At 38.1% G+C, this 24,032-nt stretch overlaps 1 protein-coding gene across 1 annotated transcript in view; it reads left to right on the top strand.

The window, feature by feature from the left end:
- The window catches only part of STARD13 (StAR related lipid transfer domain containing 13), a 375,008-nt gene that overhangs the window by 15,769 nt on the left and 335,207 nt on the right, over positions 1-24,032 (top strand). The window contains exon 3 of the mRNA XM_073229140.1: positions 14,156-14,314. The gene's annotated coding sequence lies outside the window, so the exon portion shown is untranslated. The remainder of the gene's footprint in view (positions 1-14,155; positions 14,315-24,032) is intronic.

Raw genomic sequence — 24,032 nt, 5'->3', positions numbered from 1 at the left:
TGGGTAGTTTATAGGGAATTTGATAAAACCATTTTAATCTTGAGTGTTCAGTCTTCAAAATGAAACTAATACTGTCCATCTTGCAAGACTGATGTTAAGGATTAGAGACAGTGTGATAAAGTGTTGACATGATGGTCCTAGTCATGAAAGCTTTATATAATGCCATTACTGATGGGAAATAGACGAAGAATAAATAGGGCTGCAAGAAATTTAACAACAAAGAATGTGACTGAAACTCTAAGACAACTGACCAAATAAGGAGAGCATTAGTGCTGTCACATGTCAGGATTCTGTGGAATTGGCAAAAGTCTCAAACCAGAACTAATGTCAAAGTAGGTTCGCAGAAGGTAGGGTAGGAGACAGGAGTCACACATCATGCACGTAAGCCCACTGTGGTCACCCCTCATCAAAATACGTTGCACAACTTTGGACAACTGGTTTACCAAAGAATTAATGAGACTGAAAGGCTCAGATAACAGGTCCTTAAGCTCATTTTCCATCTGGCCCTTTCCCTAAGTTGGCATGTTGGGTCTAGACACCTTATTCCAGCTGTCAAACTGCTCAGTATGTCTGGGAATATTATCCAGCTGTAAGGTGGCCCCGGGAGCTAGAAGCCCACTCATATTATTGCTGCAAGATTAACAGTCCCTCCCTTCTTCTAAGGACTGTGTATCAAAAATCTCAGCTGTGTCCAAAAGGAAAGGGGCTGGGGAGTAACTGGTAGATAATGGAAAGATTGGTTTGGGAGGCACAGGATCATGGGGGTCGCAGCTGTAGCTATGCCATATTAACTAGCTGTGTTTTCCTAACTCAGAAGTTCCATCTGAGGCTTCAGCTTCCACGCTGATAAAACAAGGAGCTTTAATATGTAAATCTCTTCTGTCATCTCCACTTGTATTTTTATTTGGCTTTTTCCAATTTTATTTTTGTGTGTGTGGTAAAACATATATACCATAAAATTGAACACTTTAGCCATGTTTAAGTGCACAGCTCAGTAGCATCGAGCACGCTCACATTGCTGGGCAGCCATCACCGCCCACCTTAGAACTTTTTTATCTTCCCAGATTGAAATTCTGTATCCATGGAACTCTGACTCCCCATCCACCCTCCTCCAATCCCCTGAAAATCACTATTCCGCTTTCTTTTTCTCTGAATTTGGCTGCTCTAGGTTCTTTGTATAAGTAGAATTATATAGTATTTGTCTTTTGTGACTGGCTTATTTCACTGAGCATAATGTCCTCAGGGTTCATCCATGCTGTAGCATGTGTCAGAAGTTCATTCCTTCTTAAAATTGAATAATCTCCCATCATATGTATATACCACATTTTGTTCCTCCATGTCTGGGGGCAGTGGCTTGTGGTTTGAAGATCTGGGTTGCTAGAATTCACAGTAGTGGTGCCCAAACAGAGGAATGGAAGCATGGGTCAAATTTCTGGGACTTCTGGGGTTAGTGGTCCCTTGCTCTAAACACCAGAGAAGAGAACAGGACACAGCCAAGATAATGCTTTTGGCATAAGGCTGACTGAGGCCAGAGTAGAGTCAGAGGCCAGAGAAAAGCTGATCTATCACAAGGCAGGGAAAATGTAGGCTCAAATACTGGAACCACTAAAAGGAAGGTCTAAGGTGGAGCTCGGCAGACTGGGGAGATGCTGAAGCCCACGGGGGCTGCACGAGAAGTAGGACATGATGAGGCACATTAGGTCCTCAGTGGGTATATAAGTCAGAGTTTCTTTGGTAGGAAGATCATCCCTTGAGCTTGACGTCAAGTTTCAACCCTTATTCAGATGAGTTCCCAGAGTCCAAAGGTTCACACCGTCAACAGTATCTGTTTCCCTGTGCCCCATTTACATTTGATAAATCTGTGCACCACTGGGCTTATGAATTAGTAAATTATTGCCAGTTAGGAAATTATGGCTAAGTAGTGAATTTGCTTAAGCTAACAGTGACGGTTTCTGCGAAGTGAATATACTGACCAGCCAGTTACTTCCACATAGCAGCAGCAAACACAAGGCAGTGGAAACCATTTCCCTGGTGTGCTTTAGGCCTGTGAAATTCATTTGCTTTGAACAGCGTCCCAAACAGGCAGTTCACAGAAAACCTTCAGGGCAAGGGGAAGCAGAGTTGAAAAAAGTGCCCGGACTCATTCCTGCTGTCCTGACTTTTCCAGGAAATGTTTGATGAATCGGTAGAAGCTGACACTGGGCAAAGGCTATAAGAAATGTGATCCCTCTCCTTGTCATAATCTCACTGCTGTTCTATGGCAATTAGAAATAAATGTAGGTTGCCAAGCTCCTCTTTGAAAAGAAAAATATTTCTCATGGCCTATTCAGAAACTTTTGTGAGAAAGAAGTTAGGTTGAGGGTCATCACCTCAGGGCATTCTGAACATTGTATATCCTTTGCGTTGTACCACAGGAAGTCAGGGCCCTACAGTTTTTAAAGGCCTGTTGGCATGTTTTTAACTCTACCCACTTCTGTTGGGCAAAACGTGGGGAAGAGAGGACTTCTAGCCATGTTTGAGGGTGTCACACTTTTAATGTTCAGATCTCCATACTCATCTGTCTAAGACAATGTTATGAAGGAAACATAGACTAATCAAAAACATTCCAGATTTGCATATCCAGCTTTGCCACTTAATAGCTATGTAGCCTCAGACAAGTTAATCTGTCCGCTTTCTCATCTTTGTTTGTACACTGATGGTTGGTTGTGCTGTTAAATGATAATGTGCTAAGAATGACTAGTACATAGTAGATGTTCAATAAATGCAGCAACCTTCCCTTACTGTTTTGTTAAATTTAGGAGTATCTATTAATTCATTCATCAAGTCTTTTAGTATACAAATTCCCATTCATATATATGTGACTGTTATTATTGTAGTCGGATACAAGTCTTTATCAAATCATTTATTGTCAATATTTGTTATTATCTTTTCCATGAAGTACTTCAGCATTAAAAATAATTCCTCCTGAGTTCTGTAAAATAAATCAATTACTTTGTGTTATAAATACTCATAGTCTAAAGTTATGTACAGTATTTGTACATAGGTTGAAGAGGACATGAGTTAAAACACCAGTTTCATAGTGCAACAGAAAGCAAGTGTGAGGACTAACAAATTCAAGTGGATATTCTGGTAAACCCTTATTTTTACACAGGATGTAATATGGTTACTCCATTCTAACTAATTGCCAAAGCAAATTATAGAATTGATTGGGGCCCATTAAGAGTTCATAACACCCTAAAAAATACATTGACTTGAATACTTGTCAAGTGTTTTTATTTGGCGTTTCTCAGATCTACTGCAGGGTTTTGGCAGAAGCTTTGGGTGACTATCCACTGAAACTTCTCTAACTGTTACATTTTAGGACCACAGTTCTAATGAAAGATTGATAAATACTAAACATTGAAATAGTCTGACAATCATTCTTCTGTTCTTAAAAGCTAAATGATGGAAGAAATGAGCATGAAGAGTTTAATTTAAAAATTAATTGTCCAGAAAATTTTCTATTTTTGATGTATTTTAATAAATCAAATTATATATATATATATATATATATATATATATATATATATATATATATATACACACACATACATACATACATACATACACACTTGGTTGGCAAGTACTGCATTAAACAGGAGAACCTGTATCTTTAAGGCCATTGAAACGGCAATTTTTCAAGGAATATTAAAATGGAGCTTCTTCAGAGGTGGGTTTCGTAATAAGTATTCATTTAATTATTACGGTTTTGATATCTCTTTGTATTTCCCTGGGGGAATTGGATAAATATATATGTATGTGTATTTCCTAATTTTGAAGTAATGATATTACGAGTCTATCTTAGTGATGGAAAATCTGGGCCATGCTGGCCTTGGATCAGTTGATTTCCTTCTTTTCTGTACAACTCATCCACGTTCCTCACACCCTTAAAAAATGTTTGGCTTGTATGTGGTTTTTAAAACATATTTTTAAATTAAGACTATTTTTAGTGCAGGATTAGGTTTACAGAAAAACTGAGCAAAAGTACAGAGTTCTCACATACTCCATCTCTCGCCTTCCCCTCTCCTGGTACTGTTTAAGTATCACCAGTGAGCTTACCAGAGTTGCAATTACTCAGCTCTAACCCCAGTTAGAAACTTTGGGGTTAAAGCCAATCTGTTCTAATAAGCCTTCCTGGGACTTCCGATGCATGCTGTTTGAGAACCACTGCATAGGAGAAATGCGCAGAACAGTCCAGTTAGTAGGTGTTAACATCTGAATTCTCAAGGGAACATTACTTTCACTATATATTTTGATACTCAGGTAAAGCACCCTTCCAATAAGACACTGAGAACAATCCTACAAGCTTCCAAGGAAATCTAGGTACTCAAGCAAAAGTTCACTCTCAAGGGAGAAAATATATTGATTTTGCTATAGAGAAATGTTTGATTATACAAAATATGCCACGTAAACATATCTATATTCAGTCTGAGGGTTTCTGAGGCTACAGAAATTTCCTTCACCTATTTTTAAACCAAACAGAAGCTTGTCTATCAGACGCCCATCCAAGCCACACAGCCTGGACCATATTCCCGCCAAGTGGGACGTGGGGAACCCGGTCATTCCAGACTAAGGAACTGATGCGGGGATGCCTGGGAGGGGGCCAGTGAGAGCAAAAAAAAAATGCATTTTTAACCCCCTGGGCTTGAATTAGAGAAAGAACTCAATTTCTTCTCCATCCAGAGTATAGTTTGCAGCTCACACAAGCAGCTTCCGCTTCCAAGTCCCGCAGAGTCCCGCGCGGGAACGACGCAGGGCGGAGACCGGGCCCCTCCCTTCCGGGGGGCGGGAGACAGGAGAGCCGGGGCCGCGGTTTCTCTGGAAGGTTCCGAAAGGAGCGCGCGCCCCCTCCGCGGGCGGCAGGAGACTCGGCACCAGATGGCGCTGCCGCACCGAGAGCCGCGGCCTGGGCAGCTGGGACACGGGAAGAGGCGTCACCGGATCCCTTCCTTCGCGGCCTTCGCCGGAAATACGCGCCGGCGCCAGTCCCTCGTCCCGGATATTAAGACTTTGGGAGGGTTCCCGCGTTGGGGTGGGGCTAGAATCGGAACCGAACGGCGACCGTCGGCCGCGGGCGGAAGCTCCGGGCGGTGCCAGGGAGGGCGGGCTTCCGGTGCGCGAGCCCCGCCCGGGCGGGAGCGCGAGGGGGCGGGGCCTCGCCATGCGCTTGCGCACTTGGGGGCGTAGTCGCCGCCGGTGTGTGCTCCATTCTTCATCTTTGCACGTTTGCTCGCTGGCCCGGCGGGGCGGAAGTGGTGGCGTAGTAGGTTTGGTTTTTCCTTCCTCCCGCCTGCAGGTTTTGGATTTCTAGCTGTGAGTCAGGTTTCTGGAAATATTTGTGGAAAGTTAATGGTATATGAGGTAAACACTGGAGCTGTAATTTCCCTTGACTCCAGCGGTCCGGGGCCAGCTGGGCGCGGTCCCGGCGCTGGGCGGACCCTGCCCTTCCCTCCAAGTCTCTCCCCAGCCCGCCGGATCGCCCTGGTTTCCTTAAGCATCACTCCCGAGGCGGTGGGGATGTCACAAGGCAAAGACCTCGGGCAGCTGGACTGTGGGGCCCAAAACATTTTTAGATCATTTAAGGAAGCGTGCCTTTTGGCTTTTTAAGCAGTGTTTCAGGAATTTAGGGAGTTCGTTCACATTTCCGTGTTTGTCAGAGTATGCCTTTTATGCACGTGTGTTTTATGGTGTGGTCTTGGTCTACCAAATTTTCTGTTTTTCAGCTAAAAGAAGGCCGCTTGTATAACGCATTCCAAAGGAAAATTCTGCCCTTTTACAAGGTACAGGCAAACCACTTTGAATAGATGGATTGTAGCAACTCATCAGTGCCCTTTGTTTTGTTTTTAGATGTCAAATGGAAGCAACCAAATGCTTTGCGAAAATAAAACGTGTGCATCTGTATCCACTGTGTTTTGCTTTTAGACTGTAATTCTGCAAGTGTCAGCTGTAAGGGGCTCACTTTTCCCAAGAAATTTCTTTAGATTTGGTAAACACTTTTACTTCCGTATTTCAGAGCTCTTTCCAGCCTGTACTTGTGACAGCCCAAATGAAAGAAATAGAGCCTTTAAGCAGATAAGTAGAGGAACAGGAATGGACTGGGGGATCCAAAAAAGTTAGATTGTGTCTAGTAGCCAAATGAGGACATTACCATTTTCTAGAAAACCTTTTGGTGGTCTTGGCAGTAGGTTGTGTGAGGAAAGCTGCTGTGGCTTGAGGAGTGCCATGACGTGCTCATGTGAAAAGTCAAGGAAAAAATGTGGGCAATATTACAGTATCATCTAGACTGACCGGAAAAATAGGACAAGCAGGAAGCAAGACGTCCAGGAAAATAAAGGAAAGAAGCACATAATGGAAAATACTATAAAATGTGAAATAGAAGGTTAGAGCTGAAGATGTAATAGGTATGAAAAGACACTAACTTGGAAAACAGTACAGGAAAAATAGGTTTTGGATGTCATATTGAGTGTGTAGAAAAAGGACTAAATTCATTTCATCATTGGGTGATTCAGCTTTGGATAAATTGTGTTTAATTGAGGGAGTGCTTTATTTTGCCACCATTATGCTAGTAATTTACAGTAACAGCTCTCCACAGTTTAAAGAATCCATCAGTTCACATTGTTATCTATTTATTTATACAAATTGTGGCATTTAAATCACTTCCCTGAAAATACTTCAGTTCGTTTGTTCCTGAGTACAAAACCCCGATCCTGGATGAACTATTGGGTTTATCGTTTCTATGCTCGCACCCAGCAGCTTAACAATTGGGTGGGCCTAGTAATCTCCCACCTAAGGAGGCTGTCCACCTGGTACAGTCATCGCACACCTTTTCTCCAGTTACTTTGCTGGATTCTCTTAAACCACGTATTTCAGTCATTCTCCTCCCTCCTGAAATTACCAACTGCCTCAACTAATGATTTTCCCTTTAACTTTATTAAAAAAAAAAAAAGTTGAGCCTATGCCAAGAATTCTCCCATTTTTCTTCTCTACCAGCATCTGCACTCTTTAAGCGTCTTCCCTTATTTAGAAGGATAATGGTTCTTTTTATCAAATGTCTTCACTTTAGCTATTTGCATGGGGTGTATGGTTAATTGCATTTTTGTGAAGTGTGATTAAAACTTATGCCCATTTTGAAAATTGAGTTTTTCTTTTTGAGTTGTAGAAGTTAATTACATAATTATATGCACACTTTTTTCTTGTTATTGCAGTATGATTAACATACAGATAGCTGTAGGTATTTAATGTATATGCATGATAAGTTTGGAGATAACTACATCCATGAAACTATCACCAGGATATTTGCCATAAACATATCCATCACTTCCAAAAGTTTCCTCCTGCCCTCTTTATTTCTACTTTGTGATAAAAACACTTAACATAAGGTCTACCCTCTTAGCAAGTTTCTAAGAATTTCATACACTATTGTTAACCATAGTCACTGTGCTTGTACAGTAGATCTCTAGGACTTACTTATCTTGTATAATAAACTTTGTACCCCTTGACTAGTACCTCTCCATTTCCATTTCCTCCTGTACATTTTTTTTGTCATAAGTTGCATTGTGAATATTCTTTGCCCTGTTTGAGACCTGTCTTAATTTTCTTAATGTCTTTGAACAGCAGTTTTTTTAAATTGTACTTTTCTAGGAATTTGTACATACTATCCAAATATTGAAGTTCATTAGCATTAGTTGTAAATAAAATTCTCTTAGTATTTTTTAATAGTCATAGTATATTTGCATTTAGGCCTATATTGAAGGTTAAATTTTCTGTATGGTACAACAATAGGAGTTGATATTCATATTTTTAAAAATGAGAATCTAGTTCTAGCAGCACGTGTTGAAAAGAATATCCTTTCCTCCATTAAATTATCTTGGTGCCTTTGTGGAAAATTAATGGATTTTCTGAATCTATTCAGTTCCAATAGTAACTATATGTCTATCCTTATGCTACCTTATCCAGATTTCTTTTTTCTCAGAATTGTTCTGCCCATTCTAAGTCCTTTGCATTTTAACATAGATTTTAGAATTGATGCTTCAACTTCTAAACAAGCCTGCTGAGTTTGGTTGTGATCCTGTTGAATCAGTTGGTCAGTTTGGGGATAATTGACATTTTAACAATACTGAGTTTTCCATCTATGATCACTGCATATCTGTCCATTTATTTTGGTCTTTAATTTCTCTTTCTAGTTTTTAGGATACAGGTCTTGCACATATACTATTCAATTTATTCCTAAGTATTTTCATGTTTTTTATTATAAATGTATTTTGAAATTTCCAGTTTGAGTCATTGTATGTTTCAGTTCTAGAATTTTCATCTGATTCTTATTTATAGATTCTACTTTTGTGAAATACTGAAGTCTGTGCTTAATAATACAATAGGTTGGATCATCTATGGATGTGGTTTCTATTGCCTTTTCTTATTTCTGTTTCCTGACAGGCCCAGAAATTCTTATAGGATTGCTGTCTTTTTCTTTTTATGGAAAAATTACGCTCCAAGTGATGTTTTTTGCTTCCATTAAGGATTTGCTTTTGTTTCTCTTAGGGAGCTTGGCCAAGAGCAGAACACCTTAATTTATATGGTTTTCAGTCAGTTAGGCCTGGTCTCTTTAGGTTCATTCTTACCCGTAGGGTGGCTTTTTCTGTATTCCAGAGAAAAGCCTGAGGTGTCCCAAAGGCTGTTCCTCCTTGGTTGTCCTTGAACTCCAATATTTATTTTCTCAGAACTATGGGACTCCTAGAACCTGTTCTCGGCTTTCCTGTTCCATAGCTGCCACTTGCTGAGTGACTTACCAGTCTCTGGAGCAGCTTCCAAATTGGCACATGAATCAAGGGGAAAAACAGTTGAATAGGGTTAGACTGTTTTGCACTTCTGTCCAGGATCTTGCCCTCTCAAGACAGTATCACAAAAGCCCTTTTGCTGTGTTACGCAGCTCTTCTAGTTCTTCACAGTTAAGAGGATAAGTCTGATTTAAAACAAAAGAAAACAAAGTCCCTAATTGGCAGAACTGGAAATCCCTCTCAGTCTGAGTCTCAGTGATACTAATAAAGGTTAGTACCCTTTTTCTGTATTGGTGTCACTACTAATTGTCCCTAAATATTAGAAACAACCCAGGAGACATGCCAGTGGCTTTCTGTCTTGCTTCTGGAGGTGTCTCTGGGGTCTCCTAGGAGTGATACCCTCTTGCCACAGACAGGTTCCTAAGAAATACTCTTAGTTCTTTTTAGAGTTTTCCTGCCTCTGTCTTCCGCCCTGCGTTCCTGCTAAGGGCCCAGGATAGCTCTGCCTCTACCCAAACCAAGCATTACTATGCTGTAGCTTTAAATTCAATCTGTCACTTTGGTACTTTTAAATTTTTAAGTACATGTTCCAGTTAGGCAGGCAGAAATGAATCATTTTGTAATTTTTTACAGATATCAGTAAAGAAATACATACTCCCCTGACAGACAATGGATTTGATTTCTTACTGTAATTTCAAGCAATAATTATATAAAACATTGCCCACCAGTTTATGGTATACTGTAGAAGGTTCAGAATGGACAGGACTTAAGCCCAGATTCTCCCACTTCTTGTGAAGTGGAATTAAGCAAATTATTTAAGTTTCCTAAGCCTCAGTTTCCCTGATCTTAAAAAAAGATGTCTACCTTCCAAGGTGATGGTTGGGTTAAAAAAGGTGTTTTTTGTAAAGTGCCTGGCACATGATAGTTTCTGTTATTAGGCATAACATTATTTATGTAGAGAGGCAGTTTTAACTTCAGGGGGAACTGGTCAGCCATAATTTGTCCCCTTGGCAGCAGTATTTCAGAACCTATAGTGTTTCCAGATTTCTGGTGATCCATAGTTCGCTTTACTCAGTAAACACTTAACTGAACTGCTATTAAATAGCGAACAGTGCGCTGATACACTAGGATGCGAAAACACGGAAGCAGCAGCTTGCCTCACAGCTATGTAGACATCGCCTGTCCATTGTATTGAAAGCAATGATCAGAACTGTTCTGAAAGTTTTATCACCCATGGGGTTCCTGTTCAGGACTGCAGTTGCATTCTCTTGCTGCTATTTAATGAATCTTGAATAATTTTTGTTACTTAGAATAAAATTTGCTCTGATAGAATAATCTAGAATGAAGTTTAATGTAAAGCAGCTCTAAAATGTATTAACTTCCAAGGGGATTTTGTTCTAGTAAACCAATAGAACAGTATGAGTCCAGTTCCACCATGTGGCAAAATGGAACCTGAGCTCATGTGTCCTCTGGCATATTAACAATTATCCTGACTTGTCCAGAGGTTGGAGGAGTGGGTGTTATCGAAACATCACAGGAAGCTGTGTTCAGTGTGCTGGCGGAAGGCTTTCCTCTTTCTTTAAAGAGGAAAACCAGTTTTACAATTGAATGTTCATAAAAAGAACTGCTAGCTTTTTCCTTGTAACTGCTCTCCAGATTGTTGTAGCTCAGAGGTAGTTGTAAGCCCCTTCAAAACACACGTCTTCATTTTTTATCACATTAATGCTCACATCCATCCCTAATGTCTACCTAATTCCTACCCTACTAAGGGAGCATGATAGTTATGCAGGAACTATGGACTGAGTAATTTTATAATCTCCTCAGATCCAGTAAGAGATTGACCTGTGATGAGGAAACACCATTCAAAACTGAATATTCTATTTTCTGAGGCTTGTCTTTTGGTGGTTTGTTTTCATTTTCTAAACATGTAGAATAAACAAGTGTAGCTTGGAACAAATAACATTTAAAAATACCTTATAGTGTTGACCATAAAATTATCCAAATCATGTTGTACTGATGAAATTTCCTAATTTCCTTTCTTTAAAAATGCGTGTGTAAAGAAGTCATAACAATACAGTTTTGTCATCTTACTCACCATTTCTGTCTTGATGTGTCATTTTGTTTTCCACATTTTAGTTGCCCGTTCTCTCCCTGTATGACTGGGATGGGCGATTTAATTGTATGTCTTCTGTAATGGGGTAAACGTGGCTTCCTTGTTCTCTTGGAACAGTCACCTATTGACTTCATTTACATGTACACACAAGCAGTGAAATGTCAAGTCTAAAGCGGCTTTCCCATAACCCTGCTCTATTCATGTCCTAAAAACCCCCAAATGCTCTTCCTTCAGATCATGATGAGGTCAAGCTGGAGTGTTAATCTGACCTCTGTGTGATCTATAAGGGATTGCTCAGTCCTATTACATTCCAATAGTGTAAGTATAGATCTCTGGCAGTCATCTTGCCTTTTATAATGTGCTTAGATGGGATCAGTAAAACAAATGTCCCTTTTATTTCCATGAATAGGGTCATTGTGGAGAACGAAGAAGAAGCCATAAATAAGGGTGCAGCAATCTCTCTATCCCGAAAACACAAATAGTCAGATTGAGGGCTGGAATGTACTTACTTCAGCTTCTGAGATAAGAGGAAGAATATAAGTTTCTTATGTTCAAAATGAAGTTGACCTTAGTACAAAACTGCTGATTTATTCTAAGAACTACGTCTCTACCCCGCTTTGTCATATCCCTTTAATTCATAAAACTGACTTAATTTAAAAATCAAAACAACACACTGACATTTTCTCTCAATGATCTGCTTCTGGAGTTTTATTTTTAAGTTAATTGCCTTTGATTGTGGTAAAACTTAAATTACAAAATGTCTTTTACTTAAGTGTATTAATTTGAAATTGTTGCTGTTCAAAAATAATTCCGTATAACTCTCCCTAAAGTGCTTTTACATCATAAGTACTTAATCATCATCATGATAGGATATTTAATCAGCTACTCTACCTACACTGCCTTTAAATGATCAATGTCAACATTCAAATGAAGACTTGAGGCTAAAATTTCCAGTTAGTACCTTTTTAACTTTTTATTTTTGGCAAGGCATATTCAGATGTATGGAATAATGAAAACCCATTTTTTTGCTTCTTGTAGTTTTTCTGTAATTTGGGAAAATTATTAGATTAGAAAAGAATGATGTCTTCTTTCATCAAACACTGCATGTAAATTTTCCCTACTATCCATCTTTGGGGTTTGTGTTCCTTTTGTACTGAATAGTTTGAATGGTACACAGTAACTTACAGACTAATGAAGGGAAATCCAGTTTTTATAAAATAATGTTAGAATACCCTCTCTCATGATATTTCCAATAAGCACCAGTAATTAGATTAAGAAGAAGGTAAATATAACCAAGACCATTGAAATATTTTATATTCATTTTTAACAGTTTTTCAGCAGTTGATTGTGGAAAAGAAATATATTAGAAAATAAAATGTTCTTTTCTGCCTACAAAGCAGTGTAAATGATTACGCACTTCTGTCATTAAAAGTGGGGAAAAAAATCAAACATCCAATTCAAGTATCTTTAAAAGAAGGATTAAATGGCTCAATTAAATAATTGAGAAGCATGAGACCTTTTTAAAAACGTTTAATTTGAAAGTCTACCTGTGGAATTCACATTTAAATCCAAAGAGAAAACATACCTTCTTTTCTTTCTTCGTCACCAGCTGTTTCCCTTGTTTTGTGCAGAATACTCTCGCGCTGCCTGGAGGAAGCTTCACACGCGGCAGCGCATCATCCTGTTACCATGAACCTTTCATTGAGCTTGAGTGCCATTCCAAAGAAGATACTCTCATTCTAAAAGCCTGATACCCGAAAACAACATTTTTAAAGGCTTGATGCTTTATGATAAGAGACTCCAGGGCATCAAATAGAGACCTTCTAGTAATAATGAGAAATCTAAGACTAGAAAAAGTGAAAGTTGACTAGTAAAGGATGCATTCTCAGGGTTGCTGATAGGTTTTCATTGCCTACCCTCAAAGGATTCCTCTTGTGACATCCTAACTCTAGTTATTGATCAGTCATAAAGTATTGAAAAATTCTAGGCACAAAGTTTTTTCCAGTATCCTGATGAGTATAAAACATGTTATGCCCTTCCTTTCTAGGACCTTTGAGGATAAATAGAGGAAAAAAGACACTCATCTAATAGAAAATACCTTATAATCAAGTGAGGTGGTATCTCAAACTGTGATAGCAGTGAAGGGCATGATAATACGAACCACCATCCGTTCAGGGATTAGCATGTGCCTAGAGCTTTTCTTCAGGGCTGGACCAGTGTTGAAAGAATTGGGGGAAAAGACCCAAGTTTATATGGCCACTACTGTAACAATCTGGAATTGGCATTCTTGGGCTTGACTGATATTTAAAGTGGGCTCTTTAGATTCTTCTGCCTGGAATCTCCAACTATAATATTCTAAGAAGAGCCCTTTTCTCAAATGGTTATTTAGGACTTCAGCCAACACTTAGCTATGGGTGTCTGATGAACTGACCCCACCAGATCTTTTCTGTTGAGGTCTGATTGCCCTTTTGAGTGGCACTCTCCTTTAAGTATATCTCTTGGGCTAAGTAGTCCCTTTTAAGAGACTTCTTGGCTGGTTTCTTCATCTAGAAGACAGGTGTGTGTTTCACAAAAACCACTTGTCCTTCCTTGACCTGGCTCCGTGTACAAGTACAGTTAGCTCCTAACATGGCTGTTTCTCTCTGCAACCTTAAACGAACATGACCCCTAATACAGTTTTACATTCCTCATGTATGAATCAGACTAACTCATAATCCCATGAGATGCACATAAACAATTACTCAGAAGTACAATTTTTTCGATCACTTCAATGACATAAATGTCTCATTTTCATGAAAATAATTTTGTACATACATCACTCTTCACAAACCTCAATTCTAGGTGTATTAGGAGCTTAAGAGTGAAAGTCAAAACTTTAAGACTTTTAGAATGTTTTTATGACCTAAAAATAGAAGAATTTCTTAAAGAATGCTTAAAAAAGCACAAGCCACACAAGAAGAAGTAAAGGGGCTAGAAGAAATGCTAAAAACTGTCATTCAAGGAAACTTTTGAAATAAAAAGGGTTTGAGGTCACATATTGACCGTTATACCCAGATGGACTAACATTAAAACATTGTGGTACAATTACAGGGTTTTAAGGAAAGATAAAATATTCCTTGAAAATCTAGGAGGAAAAATACAGGTTGGTAGTAGGTTATAATTAGATAATCAGACTTTTTAGGAGCAATACTTTATGCTCAAAGAAAATAAGATTCTCTTATTTCTTTAGGATTCTCAAAGAAAGAAAATATAAGTCAAGCATTTTGTACCCAGCAAAACTGACTTTCAAGTGAAAAAGGCAGAAAGAGTGTTTAGCTCTTTATGAAGATTCAGCTAGAGAATGAGCTTCAGGTAACCAGTGACCAGAGAGACATCAACATAAGGACTGGTGAGCATTCAATATATAATTCTTGGTAGAAATAAGAATAAATGAAGGCTAAGAGGATAGGAATATAATATATAATGGCTAAAAAAAATGGGGAGGGAGGGAGAATTGGGGAGAGCATAAGAAAAAAAATAGTGTTTTTAGCATTCATGTTGGTGATAGTATTGTGATCTTGAAACTATTTGTAATAATCTGTTACTATGGGTAATAGGTAAAGACAAAAGAGTAATTATGGGATATTCTAATTCCACCGTAGCTATGTCCTTGAGAATCAATATTCTTAGTGGAAAAAGAAGGTGAAGGTGAAACAAATGTCAGAGAAAAAGTTCTGTAGTCCAAAATTTGAACTGGAAGTATCAATGTGAACTCTGAAGTACTTCTCTCTCTTTCCATTGAAAACAACTAGAAACATATGCCTAATCCCGTAGCAGTGACTACCCTATTGGGCAGTCTTGAAATACAGTTCTTCATTCAGAGAACTCAGGGCTTCAGGGGACGAAATGTACAAAATGAGCCGTATCAAAACACTACTGGGGTCTCGAGAGACAACTTGAAAAGGCTTCTGTTGGCCAAACATAGGACCATTTGAATTGCAATCATGTGAATAACTGTAATCGATTGAAACTTATCAAATATATTTAAATCCATGAGTTCATAATGATATTAAAAAAAAAAAAAACAACAATCACTTTTAGGATGATAGGGAACCCATTCATTCTCTTGGAAACTAATAAATGATGTGGAAGACTCAAGCATTTATCCTGCTTTCTTATGAGCTATAACACTGGGTAACCAAAGAAGAAATGAGGAGAAATATCTCTGTATAAATATATTCCAACTCATAAATGAAAAAAGGAATTACAATATTACTGTGTTGCAAGTCCCAATGAATTAATAAATGTGGGTATTTAGCATCAATGGCTGCTAATATTAGAAAGACAATCACACATTTTATACCATTTGATGGAAGCTCTTAGCACTACCTGTAGGTCTTGCCAAAGGGATTGAACTCAACTGATTCAACTGTTGTTTTTCCAAAAAAAACAGAAGACGAGCAACAAGTTAAAATGTACTATTGAGCATGCAGTTTGCAACATTCAGTCTGGAAAGCTCATTGGAGTGCAAACAAACTCTTGGGTTTTTCAGCAGATTAAAATGTAGCAAAAGTAAGTTATAGATTAAAAGAGTTAAAAGATAGTAAAAAATAAAAAGGGGCTAGATTGAACTTTAGCATCTAGAAAGACACATTTGACTGATAAATCTATGAAAATGCAAGGAAATAATTACTGTAAAAGTCAGGATAACAGTTCCTTACAGGAGGAAGGAGGAGCTTGCAATTGGTTTGGAGCACATGGAGGGGTTTTGGTTGGAGTGAGTGGGGGACAGAGTTCTGGGAGTTTGGCTTCTTGACCTGATGGTAGTGAAGAGGGTCTTCACATTTGATTATATGCCATGCATCTGTTCTGTGTGCTTTTCTGTATTTCTACTTTATTGCACAACTAAAAAGGTTGTTTTGAAAAATCATTTGCAAAAAGGGGAGGGGGCAGAGGCAATGGGGAGCGGAGCCCCAAAGGAGAAACGTTGGAATATTAATGACGATGACATAAATGACTTTGATATTTATGTGTCTCTCTATATTTTTAACTTTCTCAGTAGTAAAATACAACAAAGAAAACCTGCAGGGTTCCCATTACCTACAGAGGAGAGTCAAACTCCTTAATAGGTGGCTTCTTATCTGGGGCCCCATTTATCTTTCATACATCATTTGCTGCCATTATCCCCTGGGCACCATCAGATGGAGTCAGATAAAAACCTCACTCTTCTTTGAACATGCTGCATTCTTTTTGTGCTGTCATGCCTTTGGGATTCCCTTCCCCTGAAATACTACTGATCTTTCTTCAAAACTCAGTTTAAAGGTTATTTCCTCTATGAACTCTTTCTTTTCCCCAGGCGGAATTATTTGGACTTCTGTGTTCCCATATCATTTTGTATATACTTTGACTGAAACCCTTGTAGTAGTATCTGTCTACATGACCCTTTCTCCCTAGGCTGGAGCTCTTCAAAAACAGGTTATATTTATTTTTGTTTTCCCACTGTTTGGACAGTGCTTGGCCTATAAGTGAATGAATGAATATAAAGAGAAAGGAATTGAATGGCTCCAAAAGTATTTTGCCTAAGGAAGCCACTGGGTGCAGGGAAAAGAGGCAGATGCCTAAATCAGTGACGTCTAGGCAGAGAATAAAGCCAAGAGACTACAAAACCTTGTCCTGTATGTCACTATGAGAGGCACAACTGCATTAACAGGAGTCTTCTGTGTTCTCACATTTCATGCTTTATTCTATATCCACCTTCAGCGGATCACACTGAGGGATTTGGAAAAGACATTTGTGTTCTCCAATCAGCATGGCAGTGACTTTCTTAGTCTGTTTGTGTTAGGTCCCTTTTTTACAGTATTAGGAAGGCCCTCAGGGAATATAACACAATTAGAACTCTGGCTTCCTGAAGTCCTAACAATAGCTTGGGTAAAATATGGGCCAAAAAATAAAAAAGGAAGTAACAAATAATACCCTATTAGCAGGTTCTATTAATATTCCATTTCAATCCAATGAGGTGGCAAAGGCGTTGAGAACTTAAGTCACTTGCTCAGGTCACAAGACAGTAAACAGTGGAGCATGACCTGAGCAGAGGCAGTGGCAGTACTTCCCTACCCTGAATGTGAGCCCTTCTAAAGAAATGGTGGTTATCATTATTGTGATGGAGAAGAGGAATCGAGTCCGTCCAGCAGTAGGAATATGGAAAACTGGGAGGCCCGTCTCAGATAGATGTGGAATTAAGTGTATCCTTCTTAATCTAATTAAGCAGGAAGAGTCAATTAGTCTCATTTATAGGAAGAACAGATAGAGACATTGTCAAAAATGAATTCAATGCAATTATTTTAGCTCGGCTCAGGAGACTTTCACATGTGCTTAAATTTCTTCTTTGTGTTTTTACTGTTCCCTGAAGGTTAATTATACGAGCTTCTATTTTGAGATACAGGACAAATCTACTACCAGAAAAATAAACGGCACTTGGACTTCCCAGTCTGTGCATCACTTTGACTTCAGCTCACTTCATTTATATTTAGGGCCAAAAACTGATTTCACGTTATTTATGCCTATTGTTGTAACTGCATATTAATAATATTTTATATGCTTAAAAATATAGATGTTTCTTTATAAATGTTGTGCTTTCCTCTAAAAAACTAAATGTGATGGTCTTCAGTTTCCAAATCGGTTAATTAGTAAAACTCTTTTTTACAGATGAGGATATTAAAGAATGACATGCTATACTTTCAAATAACACATAAAAACCAGAATATTATTTATTATATTTTAGAAATGTCCTAGAATTTTTTAGGTAAGAGGATTACCTGTATTTCCATCTTTCTTTCTTTTTTTCTGAAATGAGCGAGATGAGTAAAATAATTTGCTCTTTGTCTCTCCTGGCCTAGGCAGTCATAAACAGTGTACTACTCCATTCATATTTGCATAAATGTAAATATCTTATCTTGGGAATTTTTTTCCCCTAAGCTCTCTATATATGAAGTCTGAGCAAAGATTAAGAAGAGAGTTTTCTTATTGGTTTCCTGCAATTCTATGTCATGGCTTGGTTATATGTAGAAAACATTCAGTGATTATTACATTAGTGAAGTCTAATATTCTGGGGCTAATACCTATACACAGCAACCTTTGGGAATGACTGTACGGATAGCATTAAAATTTTTTTTTTGTTCAGGAGGAAAACAAAGAAGCATTTTTAGTAATGTATGAATTACAAAAAGGAAGTAATGGATAAAGACTGAAAAAATCCATATCCGGAAAAATCGGCAACTATTTTCAAAGGGGAGGTATAAAGTGTGAGGGAAAATTCCTGTTCAATTATTTTGTAGTTACAAAAATTCCAAATTAAGCGGTTAAAACTATAGGCTTAGAATAATCCAGTATTGTAGTAGAGGCCAAAATATAAAAGAAAAATTCCAATTAAAAAAATGTTTTTCTATTTTTTTGTTCCAAACAGGGATAAAACCTAATTAAATATTTCTTTGGCCCTGTTATTTTTTTTTTTCCAAAGAAGAAAACAGTTCTCTTCCTCCTGGCTACCGGGGCTTCCCATTTGTAATGTTTCTAATAAAACACTTCAAATGGCTGTCATTTTTTAAAAACTCACATCTCTTGATCCTCAGAACAGCCCAGAGGCAGAGAAAGTATTATCTTCACTTTTCTGTACTTTTACAAATGTATTATTCTTTTATCTATTCATTTACCTGTCATGTACTAGCATAATAATCATTAATTCATCCCTTACCATGTGCCTGGCACTTTTTGAAAAAAAGTGTTTTACATGTATAAGCTCCTTCCGATCCACTTAGAACAAAGCATTGTTATTTCTGGTTTTGCAGAGAGGCGGCTGAGGTACAGAGAGGTAAAGGGATTCGTCAGTAGTTACATAGCAAGTGAGGCACAACTGGGCTTTGAACCCTGCCCACTAACTCCAGGGCTGGCATTTTCAATCACTCTCCTGCTCTGTAGCTGCACAAGTCATATTAAAGCTTATGGTCTTATGGAAGAGACAGTCAGCGAAAAACATGGAAACAGTTACTTATTCATTCAACAATTATTCATTGAGTGTTTACTCTGTTTCAGACACTGTGATGCTTGGTGGTAAATTAGACCCTGTCTTTACCCCCTTAGAGCTTATAATTTAATATAGAAGCTGTTCATTAAGCAAATTATAATAGTATTATGATACAAATGAATGTCTTGATAGAGGAGGTGCAGGAATCCACAGAAATATCTACAGGGGGTGATGTAAGTCTTCCCAGAGGCAGGTAGTGAGGAACTGAGATCTAACAAAGGAGTTCACTTGTCTGCCTCCCCACTGGGTCTGTGTGACCAAGTAAATCCTAGGCTCTTTCCACTAAGTAACATAAATAAAATTAGGAACAGGAAAGCAGTGGTACATGAAATAGTTTAAAAGTGCAAGAATCTATATAGGTCTGCTGATAAATTTGAAAGACTTTGTAAAAAGCAATGCTATATTAAAACATATATTGTCAAAATTCACCCAGGAGTTACATACCAGAATAGACTGAAAACCAGTGGGAGAAATTAAACAAGTTATTTTAAAAAAGTACCTCCCCTAAGGGCAAGTTTTATCTGTGAGTTCTTTGAAACTTTCAAAGAATGGGTGACTCTCACCCAATATAAATTTTTTATTTCTTATTTATAAAGATGCATAGCTTCCATATTTATGAAACTCACGTCTTGATGCAAAAACTTGACAGAGGACAAAAATGAATTTGGGTGCAAAAATACCGAAGAAAAAACCAGCTAACCAAATTCAATAAGATTAAAAGGAATTGCTTATCATAACCAAGCACTTTTTTGACACAGTTCATGAGTTGGTGTCATGAAAATAAGGATGGTTTGAGTAACTGTAAATATTACTATAGTTTGTTGATAAGTCCAGTTACCTAAAGGCATTTGATAAATTCCAACATTCATTATGATAAATCATCTTAAAGAGTAGAAGGGTATTTTGACAATATAATACAGTAATGCATGGTTGGCTGAATATTATTAGATTATTATAATTCATAAATTAAGAGATTAAAGGAAAAAATTTTGATCATCTTAACAGGTGGAGAAAATGCAGTCGGTAAAGTTTTGTATCCCTTCATATTAAAATTTTTTATCAAAAGAATGAAACTTCCCAATTAAAACAAAATTTAAAAAACCCTATACAGTCATTGTCCCACTTAAATGAGGAAGCATTGCCAGCATTCTCCTTCAAATCAGAAGTTGAGATCAGGGTGTTGTCTCTCACCACCCTTAGTCAATACTGGCCGGAGGTCCTAGACTAGTAATAAGGAAAATTAAAAAAAGAAAAGTAAAAGGAGTGGAAGGCAAACAAAACTATCATTGGTAAGAGTACAGAGACAACCGTCCCAAATATACATATTTAGTAAGAGTCCTTACAAATGTTTATGGATGCAGCATCGACTAAGAAAAATCAGTTGAATTTCTATATACCAGTAACAACGTAGAACATGTAATTTTCCAAGAGGATATTATGTGTAACGGTGTCAAAAATGTAAAGTGCCTTAACATACATGCAGTCAGTGCACTACGGAGCATACCCGAGCCTGGTTGTAAAGGTCGATTCCCTCCTGAGGCCACAGCTCCATTTCCTGGTCTCCACAGGGATCCATCATCTGTTGGGCTAAAAGGAGCTGAAGGAGGGCCCACAATGGAATAGACTTGCTGGGATTGCAGGGCAGGCTGTGGCTATGGGGCGGGGCAAGGCTATAAAGAGAAAGGGGGGAGGGGAGAGGGAGCACAGACAGCTTAGGGACCTCTGAGAGAAATCAGGAGATCTCAGCCTTCTCACGGGTCAAGCAACTGACTGACTCTCTAGGAATTCTTTTACAAAGTCAGACCAACAAGACTGACCTCACCATTGCTGGGAAGAAGAAAGTCAGAGAGTATGTGTGAAAGTATCGTACACAGGATCTCGTGTTTAATATTCGGTCGCTGAATGTTAATTTTTTCTCAATATGATACAGTACCTAACTTCCCAAAGAAAAAGCGCTCTGTCCCCGAGTCTCTGAGTTAAAACAGCAGTAGTGTAACCATGGGGCTTTCACGCAGGGCCAGACAACTTGCTTGCTGCATAGGCGCCAAAGCACCTGCATTTTCCAGGTGAGCCCCCAGCAGTGTCCTCTGGGCAGCTTCCACACTGGTCTGCACCGGCCAGAGAAGGGCCATTAGCAGCCATCAGGAGAGTGCAGTCCTCACTGGTCACGTCAGTGGCTGACTCATTGTATCGTCAGCTCTACTGGCTGCCTGTTCAATACAGTCTAATTTTTTCACTGTTTTTCTTGAATTTAATAACTTTCATACCTTTAAAAGTCACTGTGTACTTGAAGTAAGGCATGGATGGCCCCATTAGCTTCTTCATGGCTTTTTCTCAAGGGCAGAAGTGTGTTCACACTCTCCTTTGTCTTTCAAACGCCCTCTCAGACACATTTTTGAGTTAGCAAATTCCTATTAGAAAGAATGAATCATGAGATTCTCTCAAAAAGGTAAATATATAGAACATCTAACAGTGCCTGTCAAAGAAACATCAGCTACCACTGTCAGCACCATCTTATTATTATCATCACATTCGGTTCTTCTCCCCGCAGGGCGGGGGGTTGCCTCAAGCAAAGTATGAGAATATAACTTACAAGCAAGCACAGTTAACCACTCTGCTCAGACTTGGCGTGTTCCTGGGTCCTTGTGTTCCATGGTCAAATATGCCAGGCGCAAAGAAGTGTTCAATAAGTATTAGGAAGTATTGTTTTACAAGTGAATAAACTAAGAGTGGAGTAAATTAAGTCCCAGGTTATATAGCGAGTGTTCAGCAGTGCCATTCACACACGAATCTGTTTATTCTAGATTTTTTATTCCCTTCCCACAAAGAACAATCTGATGTTTGATTAGAAACATTTTAGTTAAATGAAAAATTCACATTCCAACCTCTCCTGCTTTGGCACAACTTGATGCTATTTCCAGAAGGAATAGACCAGAACATTGCAATAGAGGCTTCTAGGTCATTTCTATAAGGAGTTTGGACGTAATGAGATGAGGATGACTTCCAAGTGGTGGGAAGAATCTTTAGTAAGACAAACCTAACTATGCCAGTTCAATAAGAATTTATCCAACATTCTGGGAAAGGACTTGACTGTGTCTGAAAGTTAAGGCTTTCTTTCTGTTAATGTTTTTAATCAGTTTAGCTCCATAGCTAAACTTCAGAAATATAATTTTATCATTTGTTTCCTACTATTACAAAATCTATAGATTAAAATATTAAAGCTTAAAAGAAAAATGTAGCTCTGTGTGAGCCACATCTTACTATTTCAATTCTTAAAACACCTTTGGTTTTTGCTTTTTAAAAAGTTTTAAAAAGTACGTATTTTACCTTGGTAGTTTAAAATTACTTTTAGTTTACAAACTTACCATTTATAAAAAGTTTTCAGGCTTTACTAAACTGAATTCACTGAGCCTAATCATAAATATCTTTGGAAAAATTATTAATAATTAGGCATATTCTCACATTTTATGTTTATTTTCAAAACCATGATTTTAAAAATATGTTTAGTGACTAGTTTACTCAAATTATTGCCTAGGAACAATTCTTCATGTATGAAAAAAAAGTTAAAAAAATTTTTTTTCTACAGAATTCTATAAGCCTGAAGATTAGGTTTTTTTAAATCATCAGAAGAAAGGAATTTGTAGAAATAAAATTCTTTTTATTTCTGTAGCTCACATTAGACTCCAGAGTCTTGATGGTGTGCTAAACCAGATGTCAACTGGAGCTCAACCAAAAACTAAAGCGAGTAGCTTGGTTACAGAGTATTCTGGGTGGAGTGTTATGTCCTACTTGGGCGGTGAAGTCAGCACCACATTCATGCATTCTCTATTACTTTAAAAATTTTTAATTTAGCATGAAGTTTGATTGGTTTTTCAATATTTGTGATTTGGAATGAAAACATATTGTTGCTAATATTTATAAAATTGGGACAAGTGCAATCAGTGATTTTGTTAACGTAAAATGATTAGTTCATTGCAATACCTGAAGACATAGCAGTGGATTGTATGCCCTTCAATTAATTCATTCATTATTAGTGAAAATTCTTGCTGCAGTTGGAAGTCTCCTTGGACTATTAATGACTTTCCTGTTGGGATGGTCCATAGCCCACTGTTCAGGGTTTCAGAAATGAGCATCAGGTCGGGGAACATCTGCAAAACAACAGCTGCAGACATTAACTACACTTTAAATAATTGTCTTTGTCCTACAAAGCTAAATAATACCCAGGGCCTTTTTTGTTATGTCTTTTAATACATTTTTAATGAGGAAAATTGACCAGCCTTTCTTATAGATATTTTACAACTTTTAATCTTTAACTTTTTTTCCAAATCCCTAACATTTTTTCACATTTTTTATTGAATCTGAACGTCCAGCCTTATAAATTCTGACGAGTGTTGGATATAGAGGATGTTAGTAATAATTGGCAAGATTTTATAGATTTGCTTATGGTTCTTGTTCTTATGATGCTTTGGCTGCTTTACAAGGTAAAAAAGCAATAATAATTTTGCTAATAAATATAAAGGGCAAACATTATGTGTCTTCCTGATAGGAAACAGCAGAAGCTTTGAACATTACCTCAAAAGAGGTAATTTAAGAGATTACTTACAAAGCTATGGGCAGGTTAAGGGAAACCAAACCAACAGTTCTGAGATGATCGCTCAGCAGGATGGTCGTCCTTCGAAGAGGAATGCATCCCCAACCAGATTGCAGGCTGACGGGGCAGAGACGCAGGGTGGAAATACCCATCTCTCTCCCTCCCAGCTTCTCACTTCCCAGTGGGGCCTCCCACTGGCTGACTTCAACAGGAAGTCCAGAGGGAAGGGCGCTCCCTTAAACTATCCCTTAGAAATTGTGCCCCATGAAGCAAGATGGAAAAGAGCAGAGAGTAGTTCTACAGGGTCAAATAGAAAATACTTAACACACATTAAAATAAAGATAGCATGGTCAGCCACCATGATTAAGAGGCGGGGGAGGGCTCAGATAGGGACCTACCTGCAAAGCTAAAACCTCCAGCTCAGCAATGCCCTTAGGAGTCTAATGTGAGCCACAG

Source organism: Manis javanica, chromosome 1 (assembly GCF_040802235.1).
Source record: "Manis javanica isolate MJ-LG chromosome 1, MJ_LKY, whole genome shotgun sequence".
Lineage (NCBI taxonomy): Eukaryota > Metazoa > Chordata > Mammalia > Pholidota > Manidae > Manis > Manis javanica.
The sequence above is the reverse complement of the archived record's forward strand: the minus strand, read 5'-3'. Positions and strand labels throughout refer to the sequence as shown.